The following is a 13932-nucleotide window of genomic DNA, read 5'->3' as shown; positions in this document are numbered from 1 at the left end:
ATGGGTGACTCCATCTGAAATCTGCACCCCTTATGTGAGAGATAAAAGTCATGTCTTACATAGTGGGTGGGTGGATTTCAAGTGGAATAGCCCAATGGCATGAAAATGAAATTAATACTATGCATGCATATGGTGTTGGGCTGTTTATCTATGGATTTCAAATACATGCAACATATAAGTAAATTTTAAGGTGTTAGAGCCTGTAAGTGAACTTCTTACAAGCCCAATGAAATGTGTTGTTTGTATTGTCTTCATATTCATATATTTTCATTTTTTTAAAAGATGATCAGGAATATTAAAAAAAACATTTGTAGAAACTTTTTAAAAAGTTTGTTGTTCATTCTTCACAGCTCTAGAAAAAAGGTTAAGAAAGGGAAAAAAATATCAGTGCTAAAATGTAAACAAAATGTACATGCATAAAGGTACAATGCCTTATATTTTAGGACAGCGGTTCCGACACTGTAGATCGCGACCCTTTGGGAGGTCACAACCTCTTCCAAAAGGGGTCGCAGGACCTTCAGTGTACTGGTAATGTAACTCCATTTTGGCATTTTTATAATTGTGAATTTTAGCGCACACGCATTTGTCCCAGTAAAATCATTCTGGCAACCGGTCAGCATGACGACTTTGAAATTGTGCCCCTTTGGAAATTTTGCCCATTACGCCGCTGATAAGAGTTTCTAAGAGCGCGCATTTGTATTATGCTGTGTGTGGGTCGCTGTGTTTAGGAGCTCTACTAGTAGTAAAGTTGATTTAATCAATTGATTGATTAATTATCTGTTTGGTTGAAGAATTGATTTAATTTAACACATTTTAGGAGTGATTTTGCACAATAGATTGCTACATGTTGGTTGATTGATTGACCAATTTGTTAATTGCTTGTTTGATAATCAAATTGTCTGATCAATCAGTCAATTGGTGGGTGGCTCAATTTTTCAATCATTGACTTAATCAATTAATTGCTTCATTATGATAGATTGATTGGCTGAAAATAAATTTATAAAGATTGTTTGCTGGATTGATTAGTGATAGATTGATCAGTGAATTAACTAAACCCAATTTGAAAATAGTTATTAGTGTATTATACCCATATGGCAATGACTTATTTTCTTCACCCCGCAGAAAATGAAAATTGATCACCTAAGGTTAATATCATCAGTCACATTTTAAAATAGCATGCAGCGTTCGTTCGTTGGTCGGAGAAAGTGATTAAGTAGCAAAAGAGCAGGAATATTGACTTATTTTCAAAGACTTCTAAATACACCTGCCCAGCCCTATTGAAAAATAACATAATCTTGATGCTAATTCATTGAATATTTCATTACATTTACGATTGATGGACATACAAGGCCATATCATGATAAAAACCTATAGATACATAAGTGTATATCTTTAACCATTAAGTTATTATAAAAACAATATTTTTTTACATATCTATTGAACATACACTGGGATGCAAGGTAAAGCTTGGGCTTAATGGGGAAGTAACCATTGTAATTTGTGGCTTCAATGCTTTTTAGAATTGTTTTGTGGAACTGAATGTTATATATTTTGACTAGCTAAAAATAATATGGTTAAAGATGACAAGAAAATAAAGGACAATAGGAATAAGACAAAAATGGAAGGCTATTTTATTTATTGTAATCATCATGTTGTCAGACTATAGCAATCATTTTTTTAATGGTAAAAAAGAAGTTATAGAATATGAATAGACTAAAATCAGATTTAAGAATATAAAGGACAAAATAATTGCACTCAAGGTGAAATAATGTCAGATTTTTTAACTTATTTGAAATATAATGGATTTTTATGAATGGTATATCTCAGCTTCATTAAACATGGAAATTTGTATTTCTTAAAATTCAACTCTATGAATTCTATAGTCCTGGTGTCGTCTGACTGATGCTAGACAGAATCACATCAATAGGGTATACAGCCCTTTTAACCTCCACCCTCGTTTAAAAAAAAAAAAGAAGAGAAATTGGAGAAAAAGAAGAGAAATGCCTGTGTGCATATGATTTTGACGAAATTAATCTCATATTTGACCATTTCAGCTTTCAAAAAGCAAATTTAGGCACATTTCACACGAATTTGTTCCATTTAAGCTTCAATATATATGTTATATTTACACATTTCATGATCCTTTCTAAGCTCACCAAGAAATCCGCCGGTTGCTGAAGTTCTGTATACGCGCCTGCACATATGGTAGCAAAATGGGACTTTATAAATACGAGCTCCCAACATCAGCTTACCTGATGAAACATAGACTAGCATTTGTTTGGAATATGGGTATGTAAATCCCTGGTTTAAATAAACTTCATTAGTGGTGGAACATGACTTGTTAACATATCTACTATGTGCTTAACATGACTTTGCATGGCAGCATGATGAATTACTACAGATCATTAGGATTTGTACATGTCAATTAAGATTTCATAGAATGACACTTATGGCAAATATAGTTGAACTTTCGATGAGTAAGGTGAATGTTCAATGTTTTGATATGATTTGATGGCAGATTGTCAACTTGTGACATATAAGCATGATAAAATGATGCTGGGTTTTCCAACTGTGTTTTTTCCTTCCTCTTTTTTTTCAGTATTTTCGTTGGATTTGTATTATTTTTTTTACAGCTTTGTTGCTAAATTTATATTTTTCAGACAACTCTGGCCATGTGAAAACTGAGCAAAAATTAAGTTATGCTCATTGTAGTGTCTGTAATAAATGTACCTGGACATGCAATTTTCCAGGTGATGAGTGTGTGCCTAACAACATCAGGAAGTAGGGACCTATCGGTATAAAATGTTTTTTTAAAGAGAGGGTCTTAAAGTTTAACGAAATGACAAACAGGGTCATCGGGTATTAAATTTTGAAAAAAAGAGGGATCATTTGGTTTGTAATTAAAAAAGGGGTGATTGCATGGGTAGAAAATATTTAAAATATGGAGTAAAATTCAATTTTACAATGCAAATTTTCTGAAATGAGAAAATCTGAAAGTTTCTGCATTATTTTATGGCATTTTGATGATCAAAATTCAAGAAAAAAGGGGGTCATTTGGGTAGCCAAACCTAAAAGTGGGGTTGTTAGGTGTAACTTCTTGTCATGTGGTATATTCGACTTCTATAATTTAGCCCTGAACTGAACTGGATGGTAGTTGAATTTTACAGTAACTTTTACTTCAACTTTTCCTTTGAAGTTAAAGATCAAATAAATTAAAGACTGAACACAGAAAGTTATGAAAATTTGTCAAATGAAATCCAATAGAACTTCTTGAACAAAAGTTTCTATACATATTAAGCTAGACTATAAATCATGAGATATTATTTATGAATAATATGTGCAGAGACATGTTGGAATGTCAATGTTTTTTGCATTTATTTTTTACCTAAAGCTTAGCCACCAGTTGGTAATGTTCTTATCTTGTGACCCGAGACAACCTCAGTTTATGCTGAAATCTGGGGAGGCTATATGACTGTGCACTTTTAGGTAGGTTGTAAATGTCTATTAAATGTTTAATGCTCTGAAAGAAAATACTGTGAAACTTGTGAAATTATATTGGATTATATATAGGGGGTCAGATAATTTAACGAGATCAAGAAACTAAGTAAAGTAGAAACAATCTGCATATGAAACAAACAGTAGTGGCACTATTTGGGGGGTGCATGGGGGGAAAGTGAATTTCAGGGGGGGTGTGAATCAACAAATGTTATGCAAAATTGCTGTAAAAAGTGGAATTATTTGCAATTTTGGGTTTTTACTGGGGGGGGGCAACAGGGGGTGGAAACCGGGCAAGAGTTCTGACTGGGGGCATTCCCCCCTGTGGCGCTGCCGCTGGAAACAAATTGTTTCTACTTTGAGACCAATAACAGAAATTACACCACCAACTGAAAAATATATTGACAACTGCAATAAATGGGATCATTTCAACATTCTACTTCAATTTACTTATTTTCTTGCATCATCATATTTTTTTTTCTCACAGAGATCATGAGATTCTATTTCAGTGGATCTTGACAAAAATTGATCACCAAAGCTGAATACATGAGGTTTCACTTTGGTCTGCTTCAGAGTCTATCACTATGGACCACAATGGCCTCATCCCAATGGCATAGTCCAATATCCTCAATTTAACAATCATAGTGAAAAATTTGGACTCAGGTTGCAGAGTATGAGTTTTTGTACCCAAAGTTTCAAAGGTCATTCAATGAATGTACAAATGCATTGGGGTTAAAGAACTGTGCAATAATAGATGAGAATGTTTTGGATCCTAGTGTATGATTTGATAGTTCATGATCTGGATCTAGACTTATTTCTGGATCAGTATTTAAAAGGCATATATTAAAGTATAGGCAGCCATTAAATATAGTAATAGAAATTAATTGTGAATACATAAAATATCACCTGTGTGCAGTAAAGGTGTTTCTGTCATTTTATTTTCCCCATAGGAATGTCAGCCTTGTGGTTTCATAAATCAAAATGTGACATTTCTGGAAGTACATTATGATTTGATTTTCATTATCAAATTTAAATCTGTTCAAATTTAAAAATCATATTTCATTTTGAAGACGGATGAAATGAATTTTCATCATCCTCATCACTGGTGTCATTGTCTTTGCTCGTCATCATCGTCATTCTCATCTTCATCTTCATCATTGTCATCATCATCAGCAACAGCATCTGCATCATCATCAGCAGCAGCAGCAACAGCAGCATCTTCATTATCATCATCAGAATCATCATTACCACCATCATCATCATCATCATCATCATCATCATCGTCATCGTCATCATCGTCAGCAGCAGCAGCAACAACAACAGCAACAGCAGCATCTTCATTATCATCAATTCATCATCGATCATCATCAGAGGCAGCAGCAACATTAAACAGCCGCATCTTTTTTTATTGAACATATAAATGCTAAATTCTCAAATATATAAAGTGGTCACAGCCCTGTCATCATTCTCAACAATGTCAAATTTTATTCAATAATTCCATTATTAGTTTCCATTGATCAAAAAGCCTCAAAAGCGGATTACATTTTTCATCAGGTAAACATAGCTATTGGTTGACATCATCGCTGTCAAACACGCCAATATAATTTGTATGGATGTTCCATTTATGTTGAATTGACAGCAATAAATGACTTGGTTCATTGACTGGGTGAGATATGAAATGTAAGAAATTGATTTTTGAATACTACATGGAATTGTGCATGCCTCATGGAGAGCAACTTAGATGCATGGTTAATGCATGTTTATTTTTCATGAGTTATTTTTAGAATACTTTTAAAGTATTAGTTAACATGAGGAATGAAAAGTGAATTGTTAGACTATTCAAAAAATATTATTTTTTACCATTTGCAGTTTACCAAAGTTCAAAATCAATTAAGCCCTGGCCTGAGCCTAGTTCAGTAGTTGGGCTTGCATTTGCATTTATAATTTTTAGGTACATAAGTTTTTTGAGAGGAAAAATAAGTGACAACATTTTCAATAGATGCAATATAACTCATGAAACAGGAATAAGGATATGAGAGGGCTAAAGTCCATTTCTTTCAGAAATAAGATAATTTTAGACTATTGTAAACACAAGTTTCAAATGAATAAATCCAACTTCAATATTACTGACATGCAATTATTTTAACTTGATTGTAGGCCAATTAGGAGAGTATCTGTTTACATTCAAAACAATGATTGATTAAAGTAAATTTCCTAATTGTTCAGTATTATGTGCTATACGAGCAATGAACGCAGAGGTGGTAAACGATCATGTCGATTGGCTGATCAACAGTCGTGACACATACATGAAACTCTGAAGAATTGGATATAATCACTTCCCATTCATTGCTGTAAATACAGCATAAACGTTTAGATGTAAGCAATTAGGTCTGTGACCATTTATAAATATGTCGTGACTTTTGGCAACCCATTTTGAGCTGAAAAACTGAATAACTGAATAATATTTTATGGAAGTAGTGTTTAGGATCACAGTTCTGAGCTAAGTTGGCGAATATTAAAAATCAAAGACAGACAAACAAAGAACCAGGGGGTACACTCAAGTTTGGCTTGGGTAGGGATTTGCTGAGAATGTGAAAGTGGACAAATCCATATACCAATTTGTCACAAAATTTGGACCCACTGCTATACCAAAAGTAAACTTAATAATGCAAATTGCCAAATTTTGGTGGGATTTTTGGTCTAGCAAAAAGGGTAAAATGGTTGCAAAGTGAGACCCATGTTTGCAGCACATCCCTGCATGATCATTTGTACTGAGTCCCCTACCCCCCAAACAAAGTCTGTAGCATTGTCTCATCTATATGTTGAATGTCACATTTACTTTCCGTCTTATCACAAGTCAAGTTTAAGTAGCTCTTGTATAACTGGTTTTGTTGTGAGTAGGGTGGTAAAATAATTCAATTCAGTGAGACACATATCTAGAGATTTCTTTCTACAAAACTGAGACTTGCAGGATAGGAACTACTCATTTGAGCAGCATATGCCACATGTAGATGTATCCCTCCTCCTTGAAAAAACAAATCCAGAAAAAGTCACTCATTTCAAAGCCCATTTATACCATCAAACTTCCAGTTGGTATTGAAACTGAACAAATTTGTCATGCAATGTGACCCTTGACAACATGGAAAATGTCAAAAGTCAATAGTAAACAGATTGAAATGCAATTGTATTTTGATTTTTAGGGGTAAAGTTGAAACAGAGGGAATGTGATTTGAGTTTAGTTGGAAAAGGGTATTTTGCTATTTACAGATCTAAAGCTTGTGAAAGTTTTCTCAGGTTGCTGCAATTTCTGTTCACAATAATACTTCTTTTGTTTCAGGATATTCATGTAAAGCAGTATACAGACTTTTTATTATGCGTACAATATTGTATGTACAATATATACGTTATTTAATCTATTGCCATTCTATTTCCAGTAATGTTTAAGTTCTAACGAATGTTTGATGATATAAAATCGATAATATATTTCTGCTAGATATTGTATGTAACATATTATCGATTTTTCGTCATCAAACATTCGTTAGAACTTAAACATTACTGAAATAGAATGGCAATAGATTAAATAACGTACATATCGTACATACAATATTGTACGTACAATACTCGGAGTCTGTATACGCCTTAAAAGTGAAAACAAAACAAAACTGTACAAACAAATTATTTACAGTTTTGCACAGAATTTTATTACCATGAATTTTTGGTTGAGTTTGCACCCCTTATCACCAGGGAAGAAGACAAAACAAATTGACATGAATAAAACTATGCATTCAGAGTCCACCTCCACATCATGAATGTGTGATCTACCTTTTTACACCGCAGTATTGCACAATGAAATTTAAATGTACTGCAAGCATTATATTGCATTATCATGGCCGCGATGTAGGTTCTGCATTGGGCATTAAGGTCATTCTGCTAAACTTGATTTTCCACCAGCCAATCACAAACGTGCACCACCGCAATATCAAGTCCGATGTATACTCCACTTCGCGTTGCGAAGAAATTTGAGCTGAAATTTTATGACTTCTGTGAAGGAATTTCCTTCGCGGAGCAGGTTTCTTTGCTTCGCGGAGAGTTGGATTTGGTTCAACTTTTGGGGGGTAGGCCAGCAAAGTTTCTATAAGAAAGCACAGGGCGGGCAACAATTCTTCACGATACTCTGCAATATTACAGTATACATGAATGCCTTTGCACGAAGCTGCAAATTAATTTTTCATCATAGCTTCTCGCGAAGTGGCGAAGTGGAGTATATATCGAACTTCACAAGAGAGAGCGAAAAAGCTGAACAAAATTCAACTCTCTTTGCCGATGAAAATTCCGCCCGAGCTTGTAAAAACCTAGCTCAAATTTCATTGCAGCTGCAATATCCTATACACTGTGGACCAAATCCATATGGATCCAGCACCTTTGGAGTGAGGTGCCAATTCTTCGATATTACCCCTTGGTTCAGTAATAAGGTCCCATCTCAGCTTTGAACATGTTGAAACCCTTTAAATTGAATGCTGTGTGGTCACTTGTCACAAAAGACCCATAGAACCAAATCCTTTGTCTCAAATTGTGAAACAAACCTAATCTTCCTTAGAAATTAAAACAAATTGGCAGTCAATTGATGATGATGATAGTGACTAAAATGTAGCAGTCAAAAGTCACATAGTTGAAGAGAAAAGAACAAAACTGATTTCTTTCTCATGTCAACACAAATCAAACTTGTTTAGTTTCATTCATTGGCACCTCATACCCATAATGCATTAGGATTACCTTAGGAGTAATAGGTATACCATCACTTTTTGGAGTGACTATTTTTTGGGGTGAGTTACAAAAGGGCATGTTACTATTTGGAAAGCTATTAATCAAGTTGTCAGATAACCTGTTCTTAAAGGGCCGTAATTGGTGACCAGGCCAGCCAAGCACCATATCTGTCACCAATAGCACCCATAAAATTTGACCTTATTGACCTTTTTTCTATTTCCAAGATTCAAACCTGTTTACAAGTTGTCAAATTCCTTATACTAGATCGTAAAAAATGCCATTATCCAATTATGAACACCTCCCTGGTGTATGTAGTTGGGGTGGTCAATACGGCCCTTTAACCTTAGGGTGAGGACAAATCCATCTGGTGTGGCATGCATGGGATTGTATACACTTCCCTACTATAGTTTGTCTCATCTCAAGTTGGAGAGTTGAAGTTTGCATCGACAGATTCCAATCACTAGTGCTAACCTAATCCGCAATGCCTATGGCGAGTGTCATAGGGGGGGGGGGGCACATGCCCCCAATCGATTACAAAATCGAGAATATCAAATAGGAAAATTGTTGAAAAACATCTTGTGCCCACAATCAGACTTGGTGCCCCCCCCCCCAATTAGTTATGGTTGGTCCCCCCCCCCCCAATATGATGACCCAAGCTATGCCACTGGCCTATACAAATGTGTAGAAGGGTGATTTGTCCCTACGCTGCACAACCACATAAACAAATTGATTTGAATCTGCAACTGCAAAATCCAACATGGTGTTACTCTCAACTTGAGACAAGACACACTATAGTGTATGGGGTGAGACACAGGTTGTACAGCACCAAAGGTTCATAATGTCCATAGTTATCCATGTCCATGGCATTATTTCAAGTACATGTACTGGTACCTGCAGTTGGGGTGCAAAGCATAGGTCTATTAAGCCAAGTAGGCCTATACTGGGCACATACATGTAGGGCCTAAGTATTTCACAGTCCTTCCAAGAAGACATTTCTGATTTTCTTCATCCCCCATCTATTCCCTTCACTCCTGCTTCTTTAAATTTCGCCATCTAGATCTAGCCACTTGCTATGAAATCATACATTATTATGATGCTCCCAGTGTTTGTATACTTTCATAATTGTCCCATCTATCAATGTCACTAATTGGATAATTGGCTGATGATGGCTTAAGACACCTTGTATGGGATTAACCATGTAGAAACAATCCCTACAGGATTACTTATCAGCAGGGCTGTCACAAATCTCTCCACACATGGCTCTTATATTAGAGCTATAAGTTATAGAGGAGTGAGGTCTTAACACCTGCCATATGGCATGTGACCTTAGATGAACCTTCTGACCTACTTATTGGTCATAATAAACAATGAAAATGTGTTTATGATTGGGAGTTTTGTTTTGATTTCAACCCCCAATTTTAAGGGCTTAACCCTGTCTAAGATTTCCATTCAGTACACTAAATTGCCCACAGATACTAGGGATATAAGGGGGTGAAAGGCCTGTTTGTATTTTTGCTCATGCATATAAACCTATTTTAAAAGACATGGGCTCCAAACCTAGGCTCCAAACTTGACATATAGGCATATATGAGTTAGTTCCTCTCATATTTTAATAGCACACAAGAAAGTCAAAATGGCACATTTGTAGTATGCCATGCACAAATGAGAAATCATTATTGTGAAGGCATGTTATGTTGCAATGAGTAGAAGGCACATTTATTTAAAATCCATGCGTTGCATAGAGAACCTCGTTTGGCTAACAAGATAGTAGCGAAGGGTCTATATGTGACACGATCTGCTCCATGGGGGCCAAAGGAGGCATTTTTGAAAATCAAGTTACTATAATTATTACCTTGTAGTAAAATTAGGCTATCATATACTGAAAACACCAAAGATCTAGCACACTTGGTTCTTAAGTTATGAGGTTTTATGATGTGTATTTTCTTATGTATTTTATTGTTTTTTACTGCATATTTTTGCTTTTATCTCAGTTTCAAATTTGCCGCCTTTGGCCCCCATGGACCAGAACGTGTCACATATGCATATTTTTCAACTGGGTTAAAAGCTATAGGCCTACTATATGGCACAACTAATCCATACCATGCACAGCAAACACAAAAATGTTATAATGTGTCATAAACACATTTGTTTTTGGTCAAAAATTTTGTTAGAGGCTATCATTTTCTTCAGAAAGGGGGGTCCCAAATTTTCCAAAAGTTGACGTCTATAAAATTGAGACCCCCCCTCCCTATTTCAGCAACAAAAATTTCTGACCCTCCCACCACCACCGATACACCTTACCCTGTGAATAAAATAAACATACTATCTGTGGTCATCTTATGACATTTTGATCATCAACAATTTTATGACCCCCCTATTTTCTTTACAAAAATTTATGACCCCCTGTATATTTGGGACCCCACTTCTGAAGAAAGTGATAGCCCCCTTATTGCAAAGAAAATTGAATAAGATGCCAGTGTCACATTTGCTCTAATTGGAACACATCAGCTTTGTTATTTTATACAGCGATGTTAAATCAATTTTAGGTTAATCATTAAAACTATGTTCAGTAATTCACCTATTAACAAGAAACCGAATACTGAACTGCGCTGACACAGGTTTTCACCTGACAATATTTTCACATTTTTGCATTCTGTTCATAAGTTTGTGCGAAATTAAAAAGACACAAAACCATTATTTTAGAGTGTAAATCTATTAGTCTACATAGATACTGTGATATTAGCAAAAAAAAGACAATTTGTAATGCGATCAATCAAATCGAGTCTTTTCTTGAGCAAAATCAATATTCAGTTTTCAATTTTATTGTATACCTGTGCAATTTCCAGAATTTTATTTTGATGAAAACCCAGTACAATTGGATTTACGATTCCAAAGATGTTATAATTATCCCGGGGGGTTCACTTGGGATATTATTTGGTATGCATGCTTGTCACAAAAAACGTCGAAAAAAGGTTGAATTTTGACCTGCTGACGTAGACGCCATATTTAGGGAAAAGGGTACCTTTTAAGGGTAACCTATGACGTTTAGGGTTGTCATTATATCTCAAATCAATGTTAGCGACAAGCGACTCATTTAGCGTGATCACATCTTATTTTAAAATTGTGAGCACAAAAAATCAATCACGCGAAATTACAACTTTAACATCACTTGAGAACGCAGTCAGCTGTGCTAAACTGGAATAGTTTACACGCTTCATATAAGTTGCTACACACTTAAAACTACGGGGTCAAAAAATGACCCAAACGGGGTCATCTTTGACCCCAGCATAGTTATCCACTAAACACCATACCACTAACGGGGTCATTTTGACCCCATTGGTCGGGTCATTGCAATGACTACGTATTTGGGTCAAATAGTAACCCCATTGGGGTCAAAATATTACCACATTTCGGGCTCAAATTAAATGACCCCTTCAAAAGGGTTGCCTTATTGGGTTACTTAATGACCTCATTTCGGGGTCAAATGAAATGACCCATTTGAAAGGGTTTTTTATAGGGTTACTCAATAACCACATTTAGGGGTTGTTTGGATTTTTTTAGTAGGCCTATGGTCATGCTGGTCCCACCAGGACATAAGTGTGTTTCTGCACAGAGAAAGTATTACATAAACAGCAAACTGCAAAATGCACCTGTGTATCACACTCACACACAGTCAGTCATCGCCTATGACAGTTCACGTATTATAAGCTTACATGATATAAGCTTATAACAACTGCAGCCAAGACACCAGCCGACAACATGAAATTGGAATGAATCTGCGTGCATAGACAAGGGTCTATGCATCCTTGCAGTCTCACTTTTCAACTAACTTTTCATATTCCATCATGCAGACAAGCACACACGACGCTGAGCTGCACAATCAGAACAAATATGGCGCTGATGTGACCACGTGAGCCGATGCACACCGTGTGTGCAAATAGTTCCGAAATGCAAGTCATTATAAAGTTGACAAATTGGGTAACTTCTGTCAAAAAATTAGTTTTATTTATTAATCAACAAACATTAATTGCAGCTCATGTTTAAACTCATTTATGAATTGAGATTTTCAAAGCGGAAGATTGAAACTGATATCAATGCGCGACGGTATCGGCAAAATGACCACTAAGTTTTTGACCACGTTCGTCGTGGCTAAAATGACCTCGTGAATGTGGTCAAATTAAAACAGTACAACCCCTTGAAGGGTCAAAACAACCCCAAACGTGGTCAATTCAAAATGACCACGGAAAATATAACCCCGTAGTTTTTAGTGTGTAGGTAGTCAATTAGGAAACTGCATCTGCTATGCAGGCTAATTCAATGCTAAGAAACATTCATCACAGGTATGCAAAACTTAAGGGATCTAGAATGAGCGTTTATTGCGTTTCGACAGTATTTTTTGTGGGACATGAGAGCACCTCAGACCTATCGAATTGCATTCTGAATCTGAAGCATGTCTTTATGATATCAAATAATTTTCATTTTTGAAAATCACAATATAATACAAATTTTATGACAAATTATAAAAATTGATATTTTTCAAATTTTTGATATATAACAGTCCTCGAAGTAAATTATATAAATCTAATGATATATTCTTAAAGTGTATGTAGCTGGGAGGAAAAGCCGACGGTCAATTGAAAATTTTGACCTTTCATATTGAAGATATGGATTTTTTCCCAAAAAGACCTAATTTTTTTTGGTGTTTTTGGAAAAAAAATCCATATATTTAATACGATAGGTCAAAATTTTCAATTGATCGTCGGTTTTTCATCCCACCTACATACACTTCAAGTATAAATCATCAGATTTATAAAGTTTACCAGTACTGTTAAATATCAAAAATATCAATTTTAATGATTTGCCATAAAATGTGTATTAAATTGCAATTTCAAAAATCAAAATTATTTGATATCATAAGGACATTCTTCGTATTCAGAATGCAATTCGATATGTCTGATGTGCTCTAATGTCCCAAAATAAATACTGTCCAAACGTTCATACCCCAGCCCTTAACCAGATACAATGGTTGACCTATTTGCGAATCAAACATTATGAGCTAAATTAGTCTCACTTCCAAATTGCAGAGTTCAATAACTTATATTTAACAACACTAACTCCAGATATGACCTCAAGTTGTGGAGTATGAGTTTTTGTACCCAAGTTAAAGGTCATTGTATGAATGTATAAATATATTTGGGTTAAAGAACTGTGTCCTGATGAATGAGAATGTTTCAGATTCTAGTGAAAATATCGGTAATTAGTGTAAAAGTGACATTTAAAAGTCGGTTGTGTAGGTAAATTGATAATCATGATGATAATAGCGGTTTTGACAAATTAGGTTTTTCAATTAAACATTAACTTGCATATCATCACGATAGTGGTTGATGCTTGTTTTCTATGCTGCCTTTTGTGACAATATAGGAGGCCAATGTGCTATCTACATGTACCCAGCAAACACAAAATGTTTCACAGAAAATGTTTAAATGTTGGATTATGTAATGGGTATATCCCGAGGGGCAGTGGGGGCGCCATAATTTTATTCGGGGCGTTAGGGGGCAAAGTGAATTTCAGGGGGGAAAAATCAACAAATTTTGCGCAAAATTACAGCAAAAACAAAAAGTGGAAATTTTGGGTTTTGGGGGGCAACAGGGGGGCAAGAGTTCTGACTGGGCA

At 35.4% G+C, this 13932-nt stretch overlaps 1 protein-coding gene across 1 annotated transcript in view; it reads left to right on the top strand.

Moving 5' to 3' along the window:
• The window catches only part of LOC140143859 (spectrin beta chain, erythrocytic-like), a 224963-nt gene that overhangs the window by 19062 nt on the left and 191969 nt on the right, over positions 1-13932 (top strand). The window lies entirely within an intron of this gene.

The sequence above is a fragment of the Amphiura filiformis genome, unplaced genomic scaffold (assembly GCF_039555335.1).
Source record: "Amphiura filiformis unplaced genomic scaffold, Afil_fr2py scaffold_30, whole genome shotgun sequence".
NCBI classification, from domain to species: Eukaryota; Metazoa; Echinodermata; class Ophiuroidea; order Amphilepidida; family Amphiuridae; genus Amphiura; species Amphiura filiformis.
This window is presented reverse-complemented; position numbering and strand designations above follow the sequence as displayed.